The sequence below is a fragment of the Polistes fuscatus genome, unplaced genomic scaffold (genome assembly GCF_010416935.1).
Source record: "Polistes fuscatus isolate 324 unplaced genomic scaffold, CU_Pfus_HIC Scaffold9, whole genome shotgun sequence".
Lineage (NCBI taxonomy): Eukaryota > Metazoa > Arthropoda > Insecta > Hymenoptera > Vespidae > Polistes > Polistes fuscatus.
The window spans coordinates 1,711,662-1,723,544 of record NW_025113173.1 but is presented as its reverse complement, the minus strand read 5'-3'; the positions used below and the strand labels follow the sequence as shown (position 1 = coordinate 1,723,544).

Here is an 11,883-nt window from a genome sequence, read left to right as displayed (position 1 = left end):
CCATAGACGACGGTATATTTCACTCGTTCCTTGTATCCCGGACAACCGCCGGTTGCGTTTGATATTTCCGAAATAATTCCGGACGGAAACGCATTAAATCGATCGATGACGTACTCTAGACGAGGACATATAACCCCGTAGAGAGAGAGTGAGAGTGAGAGAGAGAGAGAGAGAGAGAGAGGAGTATGGCAAACCTGCAACAAATCCAATACTACCAACTAGAAACGAAATTCACGCTGCTTCCGATCGATCCTGTCAGGCTTTTATATCTGCCGATATGAAATTTATAACGCAATTCAACAAACGCGTGCGAGTGAGATAGATTTAGGTATATATATATACAGAGAGAGAGAGAGAGAGAGAGAGAGAGAGAAAAAAAAGAAAGAATAGAAATAGGTACATAGTAGATAGTCAAATAGCAATAAGCAAAAAGTAACTTTTAACAAAACAGTGTAACAATGTCGAACGCATGTCCCCCCTCCTCTCCCCCTCTCTCTCCCAACCCCCAAACTCGATTAAGTTCCTTTTCTCAATGCGTTTTAGATTGAATCGTGCCAGTTCGCGGCTTAATATCCTTACTTGTTTCCTTATCTTACCGAGATATCGACGTTTCTTCCGTGCTGGCTCGAACCTTTAAGCGAACCCTTCTCCGACTACCCTGCCACCCTTCCGCCCCCTAGTTCTCAACCCTCGATCGAAGGAAACACGATTTTATCGCACGACGCGTTTCAGATCGTGAGATTATGTATGTATATATGTATGTATGTATGTATATGTATAGGAGAGACCGTTGTGTCGTGGAATTTCTAAACGTATTTTCGTTCTCCTACCTTTCACGAATCCGAAACACGTTGTTGTTGTTGTTCGTAATTGATAAGCAAGCAAGCAAGCAAGCAAGCAAGCCTTTGCGTTCACTTATTTGCTCTAACTTTTTCTTATCTTTTCTTTGATGATTATTATCAGAGATATACGATCGATTTTATATTTAACCCCTTGGCCTATGACAACGAGCGAGACTCGTGAGTAAAGAATTTGTGTTCATAAACGGAACTCACGAGTCTGACTCGTGGTAAAGAATTTGTGTCCATAAACGAGACTCACGAGTCTGACTCGTGGTAAAGAATTTGTGTTCATAAACGGAACTCACGAGTCTGACTCGTGGTAAAGAATTTGTGTTCATAAACGGAACTCATGAGTCTGACTCGTGGAAAAAAATTTGTGTCCCATAAGTGTAATAAACCACGAGTCTCTCACGTGGTGAAGAATTTGTGTTCATAAACGGAACTCACGAGTCTGACTCGTAGAAAAGAATTTGTGTTCATAAACGAAACTCACGAGTCTGACTCGTGGTAAAGAATTTGTGTTCATAAACGGAACTCACGAGTCTCTCACGTGGTGAAGAATTTATTTATAAAATGTCGCGTATTATTATTAATTGCATCAATGATTGAAGTTATTTCGCGTCGTATTAAAAATATTATTTGTCCCGAAACGTTGTTTATTACTTCACAATTCCTTTTGTAGCCAGGAAATATATAAAATATGTGTCGTAGAAAGTATACGTCTTGCGCCAATTCGGGTACACGGCTGAACAGATAAATGGCACGACTTGCGATTGGACTTTTTGTTTTAGTATGGCTCGCCTAATCGACAGATAGCGTTTAGGCCAATAATTTAACACGGGATAAGATAAGATAATTATATTCAACATGAGTATAAAGTACAAATCGTTTACTCGTCGAAGTCCAAGGAAAAATATTGTAATTTGTGTTAAATATTGTAATTTTAGGAAAATTATTGTATGTGAACCAAGACTATTAACGTTGCGAACAAAAAACAAAAAAGAAAACAAGAAAAAATGTCGTTAAACGTTTAACAATTTTCAACAATTCGCGTACTTATTTTTTCTTTCTTCTTTATTTCGCGATTTTCTCCCGAAGAGAGCAAGAGAGAGAGAGAGATAGAGAGAGAGTAAAACTATCCACGAACAAAGAGAAAATTCTTGGACTACCGATTGTAAAGAGAGAAAGATTCACATTTTAAACCTCGATAAAGTCCCCGGGAGTTCTTTGTAAGTTTGTCGCTTGCGCGCGCGCGAGTAGGCGAATGAGATGCGCCTCTTCTTCTTCTTCCAACTCCGTAATTACGAGCATTTTAGACAATTGTTACAAAGTTTCTTCGTAACACGATGAATCAGTCATCTTTCTGTCCTTATTTTTTTCCTTCTTTTTCTTTTTCTTTATTTTCTTTTGTCTCTTTCTTTCCCGTTTGCTCACGACCAACCCCCCTCCCCCCCGACCCCTTATTATACATGTGACGAACATTTGTGGTAGGATTCTTTTTCTTGAACGTCTCGCGAACAGAACGACGAACGGAAGTAACGATTTCCCCCCCCTCTCTTACTCTTTTTTCTTGTAAGTGTGTGCGTGTGTATGGCTGTGTATGTACTTTCTCTTTTTTCTTCTTCTTTTTCTTCGTCCCCCTCATTTATTATGAGACCAAAAATTACAACGAGTCCTATTAAAAGAAAGATAAAGAGAATGGGAAATAATGTAATATCCACGATGATCTTAAAGGTGAAGATGATGATGATCATGATCATGATCATGATGAAAAAGAATAAGAAAAGAAGTAGATGTAGAAGAAGAAGAAACATAAGAAGAAGAAGAAGAAGAAGAAGAAAGTAATAAAAGAGGGAAAAGCTTTCATCAATTCGTTTCGTTCCCCCTGGCCTTCCCCCGTCACCCCCTCGACGGATCGATCGTAGAGTTTATCCGTAGATGCACAGGACCAGACTAATGGCGTGGCTCATCCTAGGACGAAAGGATAATAGAGACGTCGCTCTGACGGGCTTTCAACGTTCCAACGACGTAAATGTTATTGAGGGCTACTAATTCGGAAACGTTATGCCCCCCCCTCCAACCCCACCTTGGAATGGAAGTACTTGCTTTCGTTAAGCTAGCTTTCGAGCTTGGAAAATGGTTCAAACGAACAGAGGATGATGATTCTACGACAACCTTCCTTAAACCTTCTCTCAACCCCCCACCTCATTTCCCCCTTCCACTGTTGAGTTATTGCAAGCCTTTAACAAATCATGGATACATCGAATACAATTCTCTCAATTTTCTATCTGTATATTATCTATTATTTATTCCTTTAACAAGGAATCCTTAGTTCTAGCTGATAATGGAATAACAAATTTTGCTATTTATTTGTTTAATTATATAAATGGGAAGGTACTTAAACGTTAAGTTATTGTAATTCTTTAACAAATCGTGGATACATCGAATACAATTCTCTCAATTTTCTATCTGTATATTATCTATTTATTCCTTTAACAAGGAATCCTTCAGTTCTAGCTGATAATGGAATTACAAATTTTGCTATTTATTTGTTTAATTATTATAAATGGGAAGATACTTAAACGTTAAGTTATTGTAATTCTTTAACAAATCGTGGATACATCGAATACAATTCTCTCAATTTTCTATCTGTATATTATCTATTATTTATTCCTTTAACAAGGAATCCCTTAGTTCTCGCTGATAATGGAATTACAAATTTTGCTATTTATTTGTTTAATTATATAATGGGAAGGTACTTAAACGTTAAATTATTGTAATTCTTTAACAAATCGTGAATACATCGAATACAATTCTCTCAATTTTTTATCTGTATATTATCTATTATTTATTCCGTTAACAAGGAATCCCTTAGTTCTAGCTGATAATGGAATAACAAATTTTGCTATTTATTTGTTTAATAAATGGGAAGATACTTAAACGTTAAGTTATTGTAATTCTTTAACAAATCGTGGATACATCGAATACAATTCTCTCAATTTTCTATCTGTATATTATCTATTATTTATTCCTTTAACAAGGAATCCTTAGTTCTAACTGATAATGGAATAACAAATTTTGCTATTTATTTGTTTAATTATTATAAATGGAAAGATACTTTAACGTTAAGTTATTGTGATTCTTTAACAAATCGTGGATACATCGAATACAATTCTCTCAATTTTCTATTTGTATATTATCTATTATTTATTCCTTTAACAAGGAATCCCTTAGTTCTAGCTGATAATGGAATAACAAATTTTGCTATTTATTTGTTTAGTAATTACAAACGTAAATCTACTTTAAGTTTGTACGAAACAAAACAAAACAAAAATGATGATGACAATCGATTAAATTCAAATATTATATTTGTTAACAAAAAATATTTTTAAATTCTACCATGCGGTCTTGGGAATAGATCTCGAAAATATCTTCAGGGATATTATACTCACTTGATAAAACTATTCTCGGTAAAACTCTTTCTCTTTTATATTTTCATTTTTCTCTCTCTCTCTCTCTCTCGTATTTTCGCGCTAACTCGACGAAAGCGGTCCACGCCTTTCGAGATCACGAAAATGCCATTATTCATTGAAGAACTCCCGGACAAATCCGGAAACGCCGAGTTACCTTCTCAATTTTTATTGCCATTGTGCAGCAACCGTCGTACTTTCTTTTTTCTTTTTTCTTCTTTCTTCTTCTCCTTCTCTTTATTTTTTTCTTTTTCGTTCCATCTTTCGTGTCTCGTCTCATTGTTAACGAATAAAAGTTTATAAATATAAACGATAAAAAAAAATATATATATATATTACCGAAAGTCGTAACATTAAATTGTTAAATTGATGGCCAAACAACAACAAAAATATATAATCATTTCCGAGAAAAAAATATATATATATATTTATTATATTATTATATTTTTTTCCTAAGCACAGATCTTGGTGGTTATTTCCGTTATCTATTTCTTTCTTTACCCCTCTAACATATATATATTCTTATTACATATATATATATCTTTTTGTAGTCTTCCCCCAGGGGTAGTTTCTACTGCATCCTACGATAAAAATAATCATTTTACGGTGTAAGCTCTGATTTATGAAAATATTCGAGTAACGTGTCGCGGATAAAAGCCGAATTAAAAAACTCACTCGGCTAAGCTTAACCACTTTACTTCTGGCTTTGTTCGTTTTATTCACCCTCCTTTACCGACCACTACCACCACCACCACAACCACCTAACAGGCGGTAGGCTGGCACGGCCGGGAGGAATGAGGGATGGGGGATGGGATGGGGGTTGAGGGGAGCCCACCCTTTTTCGTGCGTGAGCCGTCTCGCAACTCTTTGTCGTCGCTAAGCGAATGCCTTGGAGATAACGAGTGATAGGGAAGGGGGAGGGGAGGGTGAGGGGGTGTTCTTCTCTTCAGGTTTATTTGAAGTCGCCAAAGTACGATTGCTTCGTGCTGCTTAATGCCTCGCGAATTTATTCCCAAGTTCCAAATGTACACGCGCGGGTGTGTCTGTGTCTCTTTTTAAATACCAACCCTCCCCTGCCAGCCCCCTCTTACCCTCCTAGAGCAGAGAGGAGGGCATTAGATGTCTATCTAATCTCTTTCTATCGTCAGACAACACGTTCCAGCAACGTGAAATTATAATCGATGTCCTATGAATATATTAAAGTATACTAAAACTTGGGAATATATTCGTATCTGTTTACGTTAAGATTTGTATTCTTTAAACGAATGGATTAACTTAAATATCTTAGCTTCGCGTATATTATACGCGACGAATTATATAAAATGAAAATAAATCGTAATAATATAAAAAGGGGTCAAATTTACGCGTTTCAAGATAGAAGAAAAGATAATATATATATATTTTGTTGAGAGTAGAGTATAACATACGATACGAGATTTGAAATCTCGTCACCCTAACTCGTACAACAACTATTTCTTCTTATCCGCATATCTATATATATATATATATATATCTCGGCCCTATATCGTTTCTTCGTTGAATCATGGACCACAACTAGCAAACCACCCTCTCTTCTAACCATCACACCCCCTTATATCGAACGTCTCGAGAATAGGGGAGAAAAGGGTCCGGTCCATTCGATGACGTGTCCTTCGAGTAAACGAGACGAACGAATTTCTTCTTATTCTTCTTCCAGAGAGACACGATGATGCATTATTGTTGATGCATCGAACGAGAACTTCAGCAGATATATCGTCTATCCATCACGTAACAACAACCATAACAATCAACATTTAAAAAGCAAACGTTTAGATTTTTGTCTTCGTTTCGTAATGATTTATTTTTGAAGAAAGTTATGGTTTACCCGTTAACTAACCATACAACGTTTTACGGTGGTTTTAGCTACGTCAATTCTACGATATACGTCATCCAACACCATTGGTGCATCTCGATGAATTATCGCCTTCCTCGATAGGTGCAATCCCCCCTTTACAATTTTCAATAGCTTCTAAATGATTCAGGAATAACGCTACGGGACCACCGATGGAAAATCGTTCGGCTGTATAATATGGACGGCATACCGGTTTATGCACGATGCATAATTTAAACCGGTATGCCAATGACCCAGACTAGTTTCATTGATTACTACACGGGCGCCCGTGTTTCACCCTTGTATACACCTCGATCCACCCAACCCCTCCCCCTCCTACACCCTCTCTTCTATCGACAATCTAGTCGATCGTTCCGATTCACCCACGCGAACCACCCCCTTGCGAATCTTTTTTTTTCTTCCACCCGCGTGAAACTAAATTCAACAAACGATCTAAATGATATAAATTTAACATTGAAATATACATTTCTCTAACTACCACTCCCTCTCCCCACCCCCCTCCACCCTACCCCCGCCTAAACGTCATTCTATTGAATTGCTATTATCAGAGGAACAAAACAACAAAAAATTGATTTCTATCGTTTTAACAATGAATTCATAAAGACAGGATTAACGATAAGGGTTGTGAAAGGATTGGTGGGAAAGGGGGAGGCAGGACACGTTCAAAGAGCATGCTTCTACGATTTGTATCGATGGAGAGAGAATTACGTTGCTGAAAGTAATTAACTTTGGACAAACGTTCCAAAAGATAATCGATCCCTGTGTGTACAGTTTCCCTACGTGTATGCAACGACATACCGATACTGCAAAATAAGAGCAAAAGTAATTACCAATGAAAGATACGTTTGATTAGTAGGGAAAAATATCGGTCTGATTAAATATAACGTCGAATTCATTTTTAATCTAACTAATCTATAATAGAAATAAACTACGATTTTCTTTTTAAATGATCTACAAAATACTCTTTTTCTTTTTCTTTTTTTTTTTCAAAGAGAGAAAGAATTGAATAAATAATTTGAAAGAGAGAGAGATATATAGTTATTATCTATTTTTTAATTCATTAACAATGAAAAATGTGGGAAGCATTTCGATTAAGCAATCGATACTCGATTATTCGGGTATATGAAAATTGAATAAATTATATACACAGATATTTCCGATAAAATTGAATAATCGTCAGTAGAGTGTCATTTTTCCTTCCTCGAAATTCAATCGTTATATTATCAAATGTCTTCTCTATATTCTATTTGAATAGAAAAATTGAGATCTTTTATAATTTATTGTCAATACGATTTACGAAAAAGGGCAACGTATATAGAAGTGAAAAATTTGTTACTTTTCGCCAAATTGTTTAAACTACTTCATTTTACTTGTTTCTGATCAAGGTTTTACTAAAGTATTACAAGCTTGCGTATTAATGAAGCGTACTTTGTTTCAAAGAAAACTTTGAACTTTCCGATGAAAGCGCTTCAGAAGAAGAGGAGTATAAAAAAAGAAAAAAGAAAAAAAAGGAAAACGTTTATGTTTGATCGTTTACATCCCCGAGCAATGATTTTGAATATATAATATAATATATAAATATTTATATATGTGTATATTAAACATTTTCTATATAATATATAAAAATTTATATTATTATATTTTTATTACAATATAATTATACATTATATTATATTAAAAAAAAAAAGTATATTTTATTTTAAATATCTTTGTAATATAAAAATGACGATAACATCGTAAACAATTTTTCTAGAAATATTCTATAATCCTCCCAATTTGTCTACTAATTTCCCATTCATCGTATTCTTAACAATTTGAAATTCAAATCTATTCAATATAATACATAAAAAGTTTCAACTCAATTATATTTCTTTCCTTATGCATTACTGTTCTTAATAGAAACTTTGAAAAGCATATACTTTAAACGCGGATAAATGAAAGACTATCCGAGTGAACTCTTTTTATCCTTTCGAAAAGATACCAATCTTAGAAAGACGAGAGAAGGAAGGTAAAACGTTTGACGGCACTTCAACCCAATTTGCTCGCGTAAATCCTTCGAACCTGTAAACCCTGGATGGTTTTAATACACTCTAAAGGAATAGAGATGGATATAAAGAATACGATCGTAACATGCATTTCTTAGGAGAAACAAAAAGTGAAAAATAGTATTTACGTTGTAAGTTACTCTCTCTCTCTATCTCTCTCTCTCTTTTTCTCTATTTCTTTCTTTCTTTCTTTCTTTTTCTTTTTTCTTTTTTCTTTTTTCTTTTTCTCCATGCGTTAAAGGTACACTCTTTTAAGAAAGGGCCAAGAAAATTTCCATGAAAGTCTCGTTACCTAAACGTTTTACTGCTTGTTTACAAGCACTAGAAAAATAATAGCACCACGAGAGAATTCTTTTTCTTCTTCTTATTCTTCTTATTCTTATTCTTGAAATTCGTTGAAAATTTGAAAATATTCTTTTACCTACTACCCTAGAAAAAATAAAAAGAAAAAAAAACAAGGGAATTTACCTTGAAAATCGTAAGAGAGTAAACTATATTTATTATTAATAGAAAGATGATATTAAAAAGAACAATGTTAAATCTTCGAAGAAACGAAATTTATCTTAAAGATAAAGTTATTCGAAAAGACGGGAGAGAGAGAGAGACAGAAAGAGTGAACCCCCGTTTAAAGGGAAAGTTAAGGAAGAGGATTTTGCATTTGCGGTGCGTCATGTTATCAACGTCCAATGAGAATCGTGCTAGATAGAATTCTTGGTCATTAAAGTGCCATTAGCTTGTACACGTCCGTCACGAAAATTAATGGCAGCTTGTGCGTATCGGACAAAACCTTTTCCACCACCACCACCATCTCCCAAATTCTCTATCCCTTTTCTCTTCCCCCACCCCACCCAACCCCAACCCTCTCTCTTTCTCTCTGGTGTTTACGACTTGAGCTTTTCCTAAAACGAGGACACGTTCAACGAACCGTCCTTCTAGTATAACTAATTTCATGAGAGAGTAACCGTGCAAAAGTTATACTACTACTTACTAGAATAGTTACGAAGAAAGAGAGAGAGAGAGAGAGAGGAAGAACAAACGTCGATATAATTAAAGATTTTCATTAAATTTATACACTTTATACACTCTTACCTCTCAATTTACGCGAGATTTAAATTATAATACTATGCAATATTTGTTATATTTGGTATCACGATATACGTGATCTGAATTTTGTTGTTTTTATTTAGGTTTGGAAAAATAAATATTTGTTTGTTTATAAAAGATATGCAAACAGTATTCTCGTTTACATTTACGTAATAAATGAAATAATTATCGTGATTTCAAGCGTTAGATACAAACAACGAGTGTGTACAATTAGGTGTAATATGTGTTAATAAGTTAAAATTAAAAGGGAGACGTATAGATGAAAGTTAGAATTAAATATTATAACCAGTTTACGATGTGAGGGTGAATAATTAAAAAATCGTAAACGACAATTATGTAAAAGACAGAATTAAGAATTGTATATGATGTGTCAGCATAAAGGAAGACACAGGAAAATAAATGAAAATACAAAATGTATATATTTTTAAAACTTATACGAAATGATAAATGAATCTTTCGATTATACATCTACCTTTCTCCATATGTAATAATTATTAATAACAATAAAATAGAGACACATCAAGTGAATTAATTAACGAATATAAAATCATAGTAATAGATGAAACAATAAATACAAAAATTACTATTACAATTAGATTTAAATAAAACATATTAAAAATGATTACTTTTGTGTTATATTATAAATATACGTATATCGTTTAAAGTAATGATAATATTAATAATAATAAAATCAATCGAACAAAAAATAGATTCTAAAATCGTGCATTTCATTTCTATCGACAAAATTTTATATTAAACAATTTTCATTCGCGTAAATTGAATCCATGAGCCGGGGAAAACGGGATATTCCGAATAAATGGCGAACGGTGGTGTGCGGTGTACATAAAAATTCAAACAGGACAGGCTATATTTTCGATTGTTTCGAGCAAGACGAAAAATGATGGAGACAAAAAAAAACAAATAAAAAGAAAGGACGACGAAATTGAAAAGATCGATCGAGCCATGACATATACCTGCGTATACTTACATATATAAAAAGAAAAAATAATAAAAAAAGAAAAGAAAAGGCAAATATTATGGGGGTATGCGAAAAGCTACGGAGATATGAGCTTTTGACAAGTACGACGACGATGACGACGACGACGACGAAGAAGTTTTTAGTTTGTGAAGATTCTTCGAACCGAGTCTTACGGGTTAGTAAAACGGTTATAAGGGCAGTCGAGCATTTTGCTGGCGCATCGACGACAAGGTCAAGGGTAAAAGGTGTCTCCAAGATCCGGCGACGTGACGTTGCCGGCTTTAAGGTCGGTCTCGGCCAAACTCCGTGACCCTTGATATATCACACACATATCATACTTGTGAGATAAGATATAGATATAAATTATGTATTAAAACAAAAATAAAAAACAAGAAAAACCGAATTCTTCCCTATACGATAAATAAAAAAAAGGAAAAATTAAACAGGACAGGAAATCGTCATCGTTTCCTCTAAAAAAAGAAAAACAAAAATAATACAATTTGACGTTTGAACGTATTAAAAGACGTGCATGAAGAAAACGTATACGAATACGATTCGAACCGGTTTATACACGTTATATATACACACACACGTTGAACGGTGATGAATAATTCGATTTATCTATTATAAAAACAATTAAAAAATATGTATAAATATACATAAAGAATTTTCTTGAATGAATCACTCCCGTGTTTGACGAGAAGGTAAAAAAAGAAGAAGAAGAAGAAGAAGAAGAAGAAAAGGAAACGTAATAACTATCCTATCGGTTATGAAATAAATGTCTCACCCTGTATAAGTCTGTAACAGAAGCGTCGGGACGCTTGCGCGAGTTTCAGCAACGATCAGCTGGCTGGAAGCTTCTAGCTGGCGAGGGAAAGCGAAAGAAAGATAGAGAGAGTTACACGAATAGACGAAGATAGAGCTATATATATACGTAGGGGTTAAAATGAAAGAGAGAGAGAGAGAGGGAGAGAAAGAGAAAGAAAGAAAGATATATAAAGAGAGAGAGAGAGTGAATAAGAGAGCACGCGCGTATACCCGTTTAAAACACATCAGTAGAGAAGCTGAGGGCGGACTAGTCGGCGGCAACTAGGCACGTTTTTGGCATACTCTACAAGTTTTTCAACCTGTATTTTTTTTCCTTCCCCGACAAAACCCCTCCCCGAAGTAACGATACAATTTCGAGAATTAAGAAAATTAAAAAAAAAAAAGTAAAGAAAAATAGGGGTGTGTATTGGTAATATATTTCTTCGAAATATTTTTCTATGAAAAAAGTTGAATTTATATAAATCAGATTTGACGTTTTAAACTTAGAGACAGACGGACACAAACAGACAGGATTGGATAGGATAGGATAGGATAGGACAGTTTTGGTGAAGATCTCGTCGAAGTGGGTAGTTGATCGTGCAGTGCTGCCGTGACGGTCGATCGAAACACGCCACAAGGTGGGTCGTATTCTTCGACGAGCCCTGCTGCTCACTTCGGTACACGATGCCACAACGTCGACCTCGTCGTCATCGTCGATATTTACCGTCCTTATCCTATTTCACAT

General features: G+C 34.8%; 1 long non-coding RNA gene across 1 annotated transcript; it reads right to left on the bottom strand.

Annotated features, from left to right (window-relative positions):
- Positions 1 to 2,459: 2,459 nt before the first annotated feature.
- Positions 2,460 to 11,200, bottom strand: LOC122525529. The gene is made up of 3 exons (XR_006305816.1): positions 11,119 to 11,200; positions 10,505 to 10,643; positions 2,460 to 2,517 (listed from the first exon to the last, which is right to left on the bottom strand). It is a non-coding gene; the product is annotated as an uncharacterized LOC122525529 (long non-coding RNA).
- Positions 11,201 to 11,883: the final 683 nt, after the last annotated feature.